This window comes from Lissotriton vulgaris, chromosome 6 (genome assembly GCF_964263255.1).
Source record: "Lissotriton vulgaris chromosome 6, aLisVul1.2, whole genome shotgun sequence".
NCBI lineage: Eukaryota > Metazoa > Chordata > Amphibia > Caudata > Salamandridae > Lissotriton > Lissotriton vulgaris.
The window spans coordinates 1,026,180,336-1,026,195,318 of NC_141694.1; the positions used below are offsets into that span (position 1 = coordinate 1,026,180,336).

At 52.1% G+C, this 14,983-nt stretch overlaps 1 protein-coding gene across 6 annotated transcripts in view; it reads left to right on the plus strand.

Moving 5' to 3' along the window:
* The window catches only part of OSGEP (O-sialoglycoprotein endopeptidase), a 1,118,717-nt gene that overhangs the window by 634,436 nt on the left and 469,298 nt on the right, over nt 1–14,983 (plus strand). The window lies entirely within an intron of this gene.

Here is a 14,983-nt window from a genome sequence, read left to right on the forward strand (position 1 = left end):
CGCGTTCCTCTTTCTGTTCTGACCGTCCTCTTCTTTCCGATTTCTGCGAGGAAGTCTGAAAAGATCGAGAGGGACGTGTATCATTATCTTGATATCTGTCAGGTTTTTTCAAATTATCCCTATTCCTAAGGTTATTCCTTTTTTCAGAGGGCTCCCGTTGGGCAGACCTACCTCCTCGTTGGGGAGATCTTCCTCTGGATTGAGAACGTTTCTCTTTAGGAAGTGTCTGTTTAGTATTTTCCCACTTCTTTTTAGTAGTAGTGAGATTATTTTTAATAAATACTTTTTCAGGATTTTCAGTTAATTCGGGTTTTACTGGTTTCCCACCCAAACTATCTCTTCCTAATTCTTCATAAGATTTTTCAATTATCCTAGCAAGCTCATATGGTCGGTCTGTTATAGCTGTTTCTTTTAACTTTTGGCTGATTGCTACGGATGCTGCTTCCCCTTTAATGTTAGCTAATAATATAGCCGAGACCTGTTTGAAATCTTTTAGTAAATTCATACCTAGGTTTAAGGCCGGTTCTGGACCGTATTCATTTTGAATCTGCCTCGGAACGTCTGGTATTACCGCCCTGGATGGTACACCATGTGTTTTTGTGTAGATTGAAGCAAAGACTGTACCCCAAGTGTCACAGTCCTCCACATGTGGTGCTATCCCCATTGGTAAACAGATTGTCAGAATTCTGTGTTTCTCATGAGGTGTACTATCAGGGAATACTGCCTCTATCGGAGTAATTTTTTTAGCTAACCAGAACGGAATTTGTTCCCTCTTTGCAGGTAATTTACCAATGACTGATTGTATAGTCTGTGGTGTAATTTTGTTTGTGTTCCCCTGGTGAGGGGTGTTCTGTGGAATCCTTACAGCTGGTTGGACTGTTAAAGTCTGCATGACTGCTAACAGTTCTGGACCTGTCATTCCGTTAATGTCGGGATGTGGTGTGTAGCTGGCTAGTACCGGCCATGTTGCTTCTCGTCTACCTAGTGGACCGAGCCTGGTAATGTGATATTGATGTTGTAGGGCGCCTTTAAACCAGAGCTGATGCTCCTGGTAAGTTAATGGAATTTCAATGTCCTCGAAAGGAACGTATTCCACTGGAGGTTCCTCTACTTCGTAGTAGTGGAACTCGTGTGTTACTGCATTTGCTGCAGGAAATAGAATCCATGAATAGAATACCTCTGTCTGCCGATATTCATGTGCCTCTATAACAAAGATTACTTTACCACCTCTTGATGATACTCCATTTTCTATAAGTTTTATATTATGGTCTTTCTTACTTTTACTGGGATGATTATTGCATCCACGTCATTTTGTTGGAGATTTGTGTCATCTAAGACTGCTTGAGCTTCTGCTCTAGCTCTATCCCTTTCGTTGTCACTCTCCGACATTTTGTCGACTGAAAGTTTTTGCAGAGCAAAGTTTCAAGGAAACAAAGATTAGGTGCACAATATTTTGGAACACTGTATCCTTCAACGTTGAATAAACCAAAAACTAATACATAGGATTTTCGTCCTACTCAGTTTTGGCGGATATTAACCTTTTACCCACTCCAGATGTCTATTGGAGTATTTTACGGGAAAAAGGGGTCTGTGTGAAAAGCACGACTGAGTTACTCTAGTATCTAGTGTTAAATTATCGCCTTACCAAACGTTGGGCGCCATGTAGTGTAGTTCCTATATTCCCAATAGGCTCTGCGCATTGAAATAATATATACTTTAGTTTAGACGTAGGACTGAGGTCGACTAGGTCTCTACCGAATATATTAAACTGAATAGTGAGTGCCAGCTAGCTCAGAGGTCCCTAGAAACTTTCTCGAATTCACAAGAACGGATTCGTTTCTGACAACTGCATAAACATGATGTTGGACAGGCCACGTGACGGGCCGCTCTCCCCCGGCTCGACCAAGCCCGAGCCAGTCATACAAGCACCACACCCCACCATTGCACGTCCTACGTCCCCTCAGGGACACCTGCCCCCGAGCATGATAACCTCGTGGGTCCGATCCACGGCCGACCCACGCGCCCAGCCCGGGCCGCCATCTTGGACACTTCGCCACGAGGCCGCCTGGCCCCCGATCGACCTCAACCCTGGGCCTAGCCCGGCCTCAGACATTCCGGCACCACCCTCCACCCAGGAGGTGAGCGAGCTACTTGGCCAGTCAATGGGAGAAAGAGGTGTCGATGGTTCTCCCCCGGCCAGTGCCGCTCGCCCATCGCCTCCCCGGGCGCTGGCTCCACCCCCCTGCTGGGTGTCTGGACTCCCTCATCCCGGACCTCCCGACCTCCAAGTGCGAGGGTCCGGACATCAAAGCACGCCAGCCCTATAACTGGGGCAGCTCCAGAACAGGAAGGCAGTTGTATCTTGGAGTCGAGAGACGAAAGAAGAACTCATCCTGGACGGACTACTGGCGCTGCCGTAGCTCTGTCCTGTGCACCATCATCCTGCCTGGTGGCGCTGCCACAGCCGTCGTAACCTTCATCCTTCACCGTCGTCCGGATCTGCTGGCGAGGCCGCGGACCGTTGTAACTGTCATCTGCATCGGGACCTGCTTGGCTTCTCCACGGCCCGTCGACCATCCTTCATCCATCTCGGGACCTGCTTGGCTTCTCCACGGCCCGTCGACCATCCTTCATCCATCTCGGGACCTGCTTGGCTTCTCCACGGCCCGTCGACCACCCTTCCTCCATCTCGGGACCTGCTTGGCTCCTCCACGGCCCGATCAGCAACCACGCCGAGCTCGAGGATTGAGAGCTATTGAACTCATTGGTAACTAAGACTGTCCCGCTACCCTTTTCCTCAACCAGAGATCAGAACCGAGGGGACCCCTGAGTCCAGACCTCCTTGTATTATATCAACGTAACCTAAGAAGTGCATATAAAGTCTCGTTAACCTTCAATCTTGTGTGGTGTCCGTCTGTGGGGGGGAAGTTACTTATCTGTACAGTCGTTGGAGACGGCTCTCCCTGGAGACCTCTCCCCGTAATCTCGGCCGACCCTCCCGGTCCGTCTAACATTGGTGGCCAGCGGCGCGATCCGAATCACCGCATAACGTACAGAGAGTAGCTCACCCCACAACGAACAACAATGTCGACTAAAGAGAGCGGATCAACTGAGAAGTTCCAAATGGAAAAGCTAGAGGAATACAGCCATCGTGAACTAAAGCAGTTCTGCATCGAACTAGGTATCGCTACCACCGGACTAAGTACCAAGGACGATTTTAAGCATGCCCTAGAATCTTGGGCAGAGACCGGGGATGTCGAAGCCCCGGAGCAAAGCACCGCGAAAAAGACCAACACGGCCCCTGAAGAGCAAAGAACGGGTCTCTCGCAAGACGAGATCCAAGAAAGAGAAAAAGCCCGACTACACGAACTTGAAATGGCCCGACTCAAGATGGACATAGAACTCAAATTGGCCGAGCAAAAAATAAACTTAGAGCACCTTCGCCTCCGAGAAGAAAGAGAGGAGAAACAGAGGCAAAGGGAGCTCGAGGAAAAAAGACTAACGTACGAGCACGAGCGGAACCTAGCCGAGATCAACCTGCGCAAACAGAATAAAGAATTAGGGGTGCCCGACAGACCGTCCACCCCCGGGACCACGGACAAAAAAGTGCACATCCCCAAGGATGTGGTCCGAGAATATTTTCGAGAAGACGACATCCAGCAATGGTTTAAAGCATATGAAATCGCGATGACTGCGCACCGGATCGATAGAGCCGACTGGGGAGCCGGCCTATGGGGCAAATTCCTCAATGAGGGCCGCGATACTCTGTTACAGCTCCCAGACCACCAGATGACCTCCTACGACCATATGAAAGCGGCCCTCCTCACTCGCTATGGCCTCACGCCCGAGATGTACCGTCAGAGGTTCCGAGACTGCACACGCATTCCAGGTACAACTTGGGTGGACTATGTAACGTACTTTAGCCGAGCCTTCGAAGGCTGGATCAGAGGGAACAACGTCACGACCTACGAGCAGTTGTTCAATCTGATGGTATGGGAGCATCTGTCCAACAACTGCTTCATTGAACTACGCCAACACCTCCTCGACAGCAAGTTAACCGATCCCCGGCAGCTCGCAGCCGAAGCTGACCGGTGGGAGATCACCCGAGTGGGCCGGAATGGGTCCTACGAGCAGAACAGGAACAACAATGGTCACCACCGATCCAGAGGAGGAGGAGGGGGCCAAGGACGAGGAAGAGACAACACTCCGGCCGCCCCCACTACCAGCACCACCCCCCCGGCCAACCGGGGCAGCACCCCGGCGCGACCGGGATACAGAGCCAATGTTACATGTCACCGATGCCAACGAGTCGGCCACTATGCAAATGACCCAAGCTGCCCGCAGTATCAGAGCCCAAGACCCCGCCAGGTGACCGCCGCGGCACTAGGGGAAGAACAGATCTCCGAGGAACAAGAAACAGACGAGCAAGAGTATCAAGGGTGGGAGCCAGCCGCCATGACTCTCGCGTGCTTAGGGGGAAGAGACATGGTCCCGCGGGTCCCCCTACCCGCTAACACCCAGAAGTACGGCCAATGGGTGAGCATCAATGGACAACGGGCCGAAGCCCTTCGAGACACCGGGGCCAGTGTGACAGCCGTCCGCTGTCATCTGGTGACCCCAGAGCAATATCTACCGAACATTCTCTGCCCTGTACGATCAGCCGACAACTCGGAGAGTCTGTGTCGGATGGCCTGCGTCCCCTTTGAATGGGGAGGGGTCTCCGGCATGTTGAAAGTAACGGTCCGAGACGACGCCCCCGTGGACTGCCTCCTCGGAAATGACCTGGAAAGCTCCCCGTGGGCAGCCGTGGAGCGAAAAGAACACTTGGGGATGTTGGGCGTCCCAGACTGGGCGTGCGTCACCACCCGGTCTATGGCCGCCCGTGCCAACCATCACCCGGAAGAACCAGAATGGCCGGCGCCTCCGCCTCCGGTCGCCCCCGCCGAGACCCCCGACCAGTGCATCCCCCTCGAACCTGCTCAACCTTCCGACCTTGCTAATCTCGACCAGTGGGCTCAAGAAGGGGGGCCCACACAAGAACAATTTCGTCAGGAGCAGAAGACCTGTCCCTCCCTTGAGGGACTCCGACAACAAGCGCTCGCCCAAAGCGCAGGGGATACCTCCGGAGCTCATTGGGTCTACTGGGACAATGACCTACTGTACAGCGAGCAACGAATCGCCGAGCTGGGGGCCAACCGAGTACTAGTGGTGCCACTCCGCTTTAGAGACTTCCTGCTAAATCTGGCCCACGATGTCCCCCTGGCAGGGCACCTGGGACAAGATAAAACCTACAGCCGCCTAGTGACCCACTTCTTCTGGCCAAAAATGAGAAACGATGTGCACCAGCATTGCCGATCTTGCCCCACGTGCCAAGCCAGTGGGAAGAGCGGCCGCAAATTAAAGGCCCCCCTGCAACCCTTTCCCGTAGTCACAACCCCATTTGAGAGGGTCGGAATAGACATTGTGGGACCCCTAGACCCACGTACAAGACAAGGCCATCGCTTCATCCTAGTACTAGTGGACCACGCCACCCGCTACCCTGAGGCTATTCCTCTCCGGACCGTCACAGCCCCAGTGGTCGGCAGGGCCCTGATGGGGATCTTCTCCCGTGTGGGGTTCCCCCGAGAAGTCGTCAGTGACAGAGGCACGAACTTTATTTCCAAATACATGAAGTCCCTCTGGCAACAGTGTGGGGTCACCTACCGCTTCACGACCCCCTATCACCCCCAAGGAAACGGACTTGTTGAACGGTTCAATCGCACACTAAAAGGGATGATCGGGGGATTGGAAGAACCCCTCCGTCGCCAGTGGGACGTGCTGCTGCCGTGCCTCCTCTTCGCCTACCGGGAGGTCCCACAGAAGTCCCTAGGCTTCAGCCCATTCGAGCTGCTCTATGGGCACCCAGTACGGGGGCCACTCAGCCTGATCAAAGAAGGCTGGGAGTTGCCTCCGGCCAAGAGTCCTCCAGATGTCTTCCGGTACCTCCTCACCCTCCGCAACCAGTCCCAGCGGTTCAGAGACCTAGCGAAAGCCAACCTAGAGGCCAGTCAAGAGGACATGAAGAGATGGTATGACCAGAACGCCTCATCTATTGAATTCGAGCCGGGGCAACAGGTCTGGGTAATGTCCCCCACAGAACCGTGCGCTCTCCAAGACAAATGGACGGGACCCTTCAAGGTAATCGAGCGCAAGGGACCCGCCACCTATCTGATCGATATGGAGTCCGCCCGGAATCCGCTCCGAGTCCTCCACACCAACAGACTGAAACCCCACTTTGCACGAACAGAACTCAGCCTCTTGATGGCCACAGACAACGGGGTTGAGGACGACTCCGAGCCTCTCCCTGACCTCTTGCGGACCCAGGAGCAAGACGGCTCCGTGGATGGGGTCCGACTCTCGGAGACCCTCACCCAGGAACAACGCCAAGAGTGCCAAGCCCTCCTATCACGATTTGCCAGCCTGTTCTCCCTCACCCCAGGTGTCACTTCCTGGTGTGTGCACGATGTGGACACCGGAGACAGCCCTCCTATCCGCCACCGGGCCTACCGCGTACCTGATCGGGTACGGGCCTGCATCCAGGCGGAAGTAACTAAGATGCTCACGCTCGGGGTCATCGAGCCCTCCGACAGTCCATGGGCCAGCCCGGTCGTACTGGTCCCCAAAGCAGCCGCCCCCGGAACCACACCCGAACTCCGGTTCTGTGTCGACTACCGGGGCCTGAATGAAGTCACCAGAACGGACGCACACCCCATCCCCCGGGCAGATGAACTGGTCGACCGAATGGGCGCTGCCCGTTACCTCAGCATCTTCGATCTAACGGCAGGCTATTGGCAGATCGGCCTCACACCCCGAGCACAAGAACGTTCTGCCTTCTCCACCCCCGATGGCCACTATCACTTCACGGTCATGCCCTTCGGCATGAAAAATGCCCCAGCGACTTTCCAACGGCTCGTCAATCAGGTCCTGGCGGGGCTCGAAGAGTTCAGCGCCGCCTACCTGGACGACATCGCTGTGTACAGCCACCACTGGACCGAGCACCTCCACCACCTCCAGGCAGTGTTGCAAGCCCTTCAGCGAGCTGGCCTCACGATCAAGGCCAGCAAATGTCAAATTGGACAAGGGTCAGTGACCTACCTCGGACACCAAGTGGGAAGCGGTCTAGTGGCCCCTCTTCAACTGAAAATTGCCGCCATCCAGAACTGGCAACCCCCTAACACTCAAACTGAGGTGCGAGCCTTCCTGGGCCTCACGGGCTACTACCGAAGGTTCGTGAAAGACTATGGTACCATCGTGGGGCCTCTCACCGAACTCACGTCGAAAAATCAGCCCAAGAAGGTGAACTGGACCCCAGAGTGTCAAGCGGCCTTCGAACAGCTAAAGGCCGCCATGTGTTCCGCTCCTGTACTCCAGGCCCCAGACTACAGCCGGGAGTTCGTCGTCCAGACGGACGCCTCCGACCAGGGCATTGGGGCGGTCCTGTCCCAGGTGAACACCGAAGGCCTTGATCAACCGGTGGCCTTCATCAGCCGGAGACTCCTACCACGGGAGCAACGCTGGAGCACCATAGAGAGGGAAGCCTTCGCTGTGGTATGGGCCCTCAAGAAGCTCCGACCCTACCTTTTTGGCACCCACTTCCGGGTGCAGACTGACCACCGACCCCTGCAGTGGTTGATGCATATGCGGGGGGAAAACCCAAAACTGCTACGCTGGTCCATCTCCTTGCAAGGTATGGACTTTACCGTTGAACACCGGCCTGGGTCTGACCACGCCAACGCGGATGGCCTGTCCCGGTTTTTCCGCCTCGACGAAGAGAGTCCCCAAGAGGATGGGTAACTCTCCCCGCCTTCAGCTGGGGGGGACGCATGTTGGACAGGCCACGTGACGGGCCGCTCTCCCCCGGCTCGACCAAGCCCGAGCCAGTCATACAAGCACCACACCCCACCATTGCACGTCCTACGTCCCCTCAGGGACACCTGCCCCCGAGCATGATAACCTCGTGGGTCCGATCCACGGCCGACCCACGCGCCCAGCCCGGGCCGCCATCTTGGACACTTCGCCACGAGGCCGCCTGGCCCCCGATCGACCTCAACCCTGGGCCTAGCCCGGCCTCAGACATTCCGGCACCACCCTCCACCCAGGAGGTGAGCGAGCTACTTGGCCAGTCAATGGGAGAAAGAGGTGTCGATGGTTCTCCCCCGGCCAGTGCCGCTCGCCCATCGCCTCCCCGGGCGCTGGCTCCACCCCCCTGCTGGGTGTCTGGACTCCCTCATCCCGGACCTCCCGACCTCCAAGTGCGAGGGTCCGGACATCAAAGCACGCCAGCCCTATAACTGGGGCAGCTCCAGAACAGGAAGGCAGTTGTATCTTGGAGTCGAGAGACGAAAGAAGAACTCATCCTGGACGGACTACTGGCGCTGCCGTAGCTCTGTCCTGTGCACCATCATCCTGCCTGGTGGCGCTGCCACAGCCGTCGTAACCTTCATCCTTCACCGTCGTCCGGATCTGCTGGCGAGGCCGCGGACCGTTGTAACTGTCATCTGCATCGGGACCTGCTTGGCTTCTCCACGGCCCGTCGACCATCCTTCATCCATCTCGGGACCTGCTTGGCTTCTCCACGGCCCGTCGACCATCCTTCATCCATCTCGGGACCTGCTTGGCTTCTCCACGGCCCGTCGACCACCCTTCCTCCATCTCGGGACCTGCTTGGCTCCTCCACGGCCCGATCAGCAACCACGCCGAGCTCGAGGATTGAGAGCTATTGAACTCATTGGTAACTAAGACTGTCCCGCTACCCTTTTCCTCAACCAGAGATCAGAACCGAGGGGACCCCTGAGTCCAGACCTCCTTGTATTATATCAACGTAACCTAAGAAGTGCATATAAAGTCTCGTTAACCTTCAATCTTGTGTGGTGTCCGTCTGTGGGGGGGAAGTTACTTATCTGTACAGTCGTTGGAGACGGCTCTCCCTGGAGACCTCTCCCCGTAATCTCGGCCGACCCTCCCGGTCCGTCTAACACATGACAACTTTGTTTCCCAAGAATAAGAAATCAAATCTCTAGAGTCGCGGAAACAATAGATAACTATTTTACTCAGTCAATCGTGCATGCTTCGTTTCACCAGAGGTGCTGAGAAAATAGAGAGACAGGCGTTTTAAAGAAAAGTATTTATTGAACAGTCTTCTTTCTCAAGCATAAGAAATGTACTGCTACATTGTAATACTTGTCATAATGTACAAGGCATATAATACAAACAGTATTATAAAGTAGTACTGTAAAAGCGTGCTATGGTTTCAAAGCCATAAATTGCCTTAAAACATATACAATACATACAGTAATAAAATAATGACTAAAAGTACTCAACTGGTGCTTCTAAAATACACCTACCCCGGTGTACCTAACCTAAGTCTAGTACAAGGGAAGAAGTAATTGAGGAGTAGTTTAAGTTTAGTAGTTCTCTGCCAAGGATCTATCCAAGAATTCTCTAAGAGGGCTGTGAGAAATTGGCCTGATATATGATGTTTCCAATTCTGGAACCACCTTGTATCAGCTCAAACAATCCCTTATGGTGTCTGGTTGTAAGTCAACCTTATAGACAAGCTATCCTAAGGGTAGCATGGACTAAGCAGCCTTAAAGGCTTAACTCTAGAGGTTGTGTTAAGCGAGCTGTTTTACCAATCACAATCCTGTAATATCAAATGAAAGGACACCACACAAGTATATATTATAAAAATATATGTATTTATTACTAGAATAATCCTCAGTACTCTTTATTAGTAAAGAAGCACAAGCGTTTAAACAAAAGCACAGTATAACATATGAAAGTTGCACAATTATGGATGAGGGCGGGTGGCCACTCAAACCATATATTAAGAAAGTGGTATAAGAGATACCAATCGAAGAGTGGTTAGGCCTAGGGCCTAGGGAATCGCTGGGAGCAGTCGGGACTAGCAATGCTGAAGTCGGGAAAAGCCCGCGGGATTCGGGTGCAGCGCTTAAAGCACAGGCATGCACCAATTTAAAGTCAATGGTGCGTAAAAGTTATAAAGTTATAGTTTAAGGATACTTACGCTCAACCTAGAAGGACGAAACTTAAGACACATACTCTAGAGGTGTGTACCAGTGTGAGAACACCGGCGTTTCTGAGTTACCTCACCCACAGGAAGCGGGTGCACAGGTGCGAAGTAGTGTCGGGTTTTGTCACGCAGGTTGCTGGTGCTTGGAGCTGAAGATGCTGCAGGCGTTGAGACGAGAAGTGTCCGGTGTGATCCAAGGGTGGATCGAAGTTAAAGATGATCTGAAAGCAGAGGGGGCAGAGTCTGGGTCACTTAGCAGTGACCAGGGTGGAACCAGAAGGAACCAGGCAATGTCGGGCGCTTGCAGGTCGCTGATGAGTCGCTTCTCTCCGCTGCCGCGTGGACTCTGGGGCACCGAGGATGACCAGGAGCGGATCACGAGCTGTCCCACGCAGGCTCTCGCTGTCGGCGGTGTCGGCTTCCGGATTGGAGCAAACAACCCTTGGCAAGGGCAACCCACGCAGGATTCGAAGATGGCGTTGCACTCGGACCAGGAGGGTCAGAGCGGGTGCTCCTTTTCAGAGGAGCGGGTGCAAGTCTGGAGCAACCAGAATCACAAGTTGTATTTCAAGGTTCGTCGGCACAGGGGCCACAAGCCAACGGGCAAGTGACCGGGCCAACGTGTTGAGCCAAAAGAAGCAGAAGGGCCCCACGCAGCACTCGGTGAGTGTAGAGGGGTGAGCTTCGGTGCAAAAGTGGCTCAGGGCTGGGGCTTCTCAAACCCCGTTGTACAGCTTCGAGGGTCACTCGTGGGCTGCACGGTCAGCGTCTCGTGGTCTTTCCAAGATGGCGGGCCCCACGCTTCAGGTCGCCTCCACGGGTCTCAGCTCTGCAGGGACTGTGGATCGGGCTGTTAGAAGGCAGGCACGCTTGGTCTTGTCAGACTCTGCCGCTCGAGTTCCGGCGGGAACTGCAACAAAGCAAACATCGAGGTGCTGGATGGTGCCTGTTTCCACAGGGTGGTCACTCCTTGACCACAAGGGAGATTCTTCCGTCTTCTACGTCGAGTAGGATGTCGAAGGGTCCAGAGTTTCGTTTCATAAGTTTCAGTCAGGATAATCTGAATGCTTGGGCATTGCTTCCACACTTATACCAGTCTGGTGGGCTGGATTACCTGCTAGGTCCCTCCTATGGGTGGGACCCAGGAAGGGGGTGGATACACCCCTTTCCCTTTGTCCAGGGTCACGCTGGGACTGGGGCTGGTGAGCCCCAGAACCGGTTTGACTGGATTATGCAAGGGGAAGACTTGTGCTCCCCAGGCAGTGTCTGGTTTCTTTCAAACCTTCCTGCTACAATCCACTATCTCCTGTCTGGGGTGGTGTGACACCTCCCAGCGACAGGAAACCCTTTGTCCAGGCCTCCTTTGCTGAGTTTCGGTCAGCAGCAGGAGGTCAGACCCATGTCTGTGGCAGAAGCGTCCATTTTGTGATGCTGAGGCTCTTTTAAAATCAACCGCGTTTCAGTAAAGTAACATGTCTTCTCCCTCTAGAGTGGTGGAATGCTATCCCCGTCGACAGGACTGTCGAGGGGATAGTATTCCAAATCGTATGACACCTTACACGACATGTTTTGATAAAGCCAAACCAAAGTTAACATATAACCGCGAGGATTATAATGCACTTAATAGTATATGGTATGGCACTATCCCGGAACAGCTTAGGGAGTTGTTCCCGACAGCTGCAGACAGGCTCAGCTCATGCTTGAGCACCATCTCACGTTAAACCACGCACTCTGCCTCCAGGATTGATAAGGCCTTCCATAGGAGTGACTCACAGGTTTATATGTGTCCAGATATAGGTTTAGATAAGGGTATACTATATCTAAGCAAGAGGTGATTACACCAACTTGCCCCAGCTGAGTGATCAGCCAGTTGTGTCAATTTAAGAACCAGCCAGGGGTGGCAAAAGCTATGCTTCAGCCCCTGGTAGGCCTTGGTGGCACCTATGCCCTGAGCACCTATAGTGCATGGTACAGGGGCTGACAAGGAGTCCTGTTCCTATTGTGTTATGTATCTATAGTACATGTATGTGAATTAAGAGAGAGAACAGCAGGCTGTGGGTCTGATTAGCAGGCCCACAGCCACATTAAGTCGAAAACCAGTGAAGCAAAAAGCAAAAATTGGGGTGACCATAGGATAGCAGACCCTACTCTCCTACAAGGGCTAATCAGCTCCGTACCTTGGTTTTAGAATGAAGGAGGTCTTGCTTGCATCTCTCTCTCAGGACTCGATTTCCCAGATACCCGCAAGGGTAGCCCGGAAACACTGGAGCTGGATTTCTCGGCAGGAGAAAAGACAGCGTCTCTGTGCGTCAGCTGGAGGGTCGGCTTCCTTTGGCACTTGCTGCTGCAGGGCGTCGGGCAAGTAGATAGTCGATCTGCTCCAAACCAGTGTGTTTTTCTGGGCAAACCTAGGCATATTTATACTTTGAAGGTGCCGAGTTTGGCGCATGATTGGACTTAATAACGTCACTCAAAGGCTAGATTCTTTGAAAACTCCAGGATTTCTTGGAGAACTCAATATTCAAGCAGGGGGAAGTCCCTGGCTGCTGAAGGTGGATTTTTCCAAGTAATCGTTGTTGATTCTCGGAACTTAGTGGAAGTAGCCATGACGTATTTGGGCTGTAAGGCTTAGGCCAAATATGGTAGTGATTTCTATGCCTATATGAGGATATGATAAAGTATACCTATATAATGGCATGAATCGGGAAAATTTACACTAGGGTCCTAGATTAATTTACAACACACCTGGAAGCAAAGAAGAGCCGATCAAGGGACTAGAAAGGAGGACCTCATGGAATCAAACTGCGCAGGATCAGGAACGAAGACAGGAGTTGGCAGACTCAAGCCCAAAAACGAACCCAAATGGTTGCGGGCACAAAGGAGAGAAAAAAAGAGGGCCAAAATGCGATCCCAAGTCTCAACTTAGTTCCAATAGAAAACAGAAAGAGGAGTCCCAAAAGCCCCACAAGTCCCACAAGGCTCCACAACCACATAGATGAAGAACCCTTCGAATCCTCCGAATTCGCAAAAGGCAGACAAAGAACACTAGGAAAACCTGAGAGACAGGATAGTCCAGAGGGAGCAGCAAACTGGGGGCCCAGGAACCACACCTTGCAGGGCAAGGGTGACGCGCAAAATAGCGAACACTTGCAGAACTGAGACTTAACATTCTGCAAATACATACCGACAATGCCAGAGGATAGGCTGGCAAGGCAAGAACCCAGGAATACCAGTGAACCCACAATAAGGACAGACACGGAAGAAGTGTGGCAATCAAATACCATAACTACACAAGAAGCTAGAGCGCAGGGGCAGTATACATCTCAAATAAATGACAAACTACCTGAGAAACCTGGGAAACAGTAGCAAGTCAAGCTAGGAGGTGCCCCAAGACAAACTGAAATCGATTCCCCTAGCCCATTCACTTTAACTAATATACGATCTACATCACCTCGGATCAACGACTTTGAAACCTCGTATCTCACCCCAGAGGAGTGGCAAGAACTGGCAGCATCCTACCCGGCGGCCACTAAGGGGGAACTGCCAGAAGGGCCCAACAGTGCAACTAATGCAAATCTGGGGAAGGAAACACCAAATGCAAAAGAAGACATTTGGTCATCGCTTTTGCATAAAATGCAATTATCGGTAAACGCCATCCAATACCAGTCTGACAACATGGACTTACAACTCTCTGTTCTTAATTCTCTGTCAATATTTGTCGCCAACATTGATGGCAAGTTAGCACAATTGAACAACTTGGTTAAAAGGGCGCAAGCAGAGACCCAGTTTATACAACCTAACTGCTCCTGCATAACAATTGTGGACAAATTGGTAACACGCCCAACGGCAATGGACGATCTCCTCTCTGACATTAGGGAGGTTGTAAAAAGTAACCGATCAACCAACTCCGCCAAGAAGAGATGCGAAATGAGTACGCCACTGCTAGCAGGAATGCAGTCACCAACTCAGGAGAGTTTAAAGACAACCCAAGATCTACACTCAATCAGGGAAACCGCAGAAGCAAAGAAGGTAACAGTCAGCAACAGACAACAAATCGAAGGAACCCAAATGTCACTAACTGCAAACATAGTGCCACTGGGTGAAAACTTTAAAAAAGAAGTTGTGCTGGAACACTTTAAACCAGGAAAACAGGGAAGAAAATAGAAAAGGAAGGGAGTAAATCTAAAGAAAAAAACAGCGGCAATAGCTTGGGGCAGGGGCACCATTAGTGTGAAAGCGACACCTACTTATCGCAAGACAGACTGACTGAGTTGAGAGATGACACAGAAATGGAACACAATCCACAAGAAACCGGATATCTGGAAGGGAGGAAAAGATCTGAAAGAAAACCACCTCAGGAAAGAAGGCCTATTATCAGTTCCCCCCATAAAAAAGGAACAAAGACACCCTTGAGGATGCCCTCAACGAGCAGTAACTGCAGTAAGCCCTACTGGACTAGAACTAACGAAGAAAATTGAAATGAGTGTCAAAAGACGTGCAAAAGCAATTGAGGAATGTCATGGCCTAGGGGAGGACCCTACTACTCTGTGCAACAGCCCGATTCATGATAATGGGCAAATAGGCACCACCACAATAGTCTTCCACCCGGAATACAAATCAAGGGGCATAATATATACTCTAAATAGGGGGAATATATTACGCCTACTGAAAACTATCTACAGTCTTAAAAACATATCCTCTAGTGACCTGGAGTCAGTAGAATTTATAGAACAGTCGGGACACTCAGGGGTAGAAGCAACAAAAACAGTATGGGCCACAGTAGAATTTCAGGAGAGACTGCTAGAACAAGCAAAGTTGGACTCATGGGAATTAAAACTTCAACCAATTTTTAAACCAAGATATCCAGGTCCTCTGACCCTTGACAGCCAGCAAAAGAAAGAACGGGCTGCC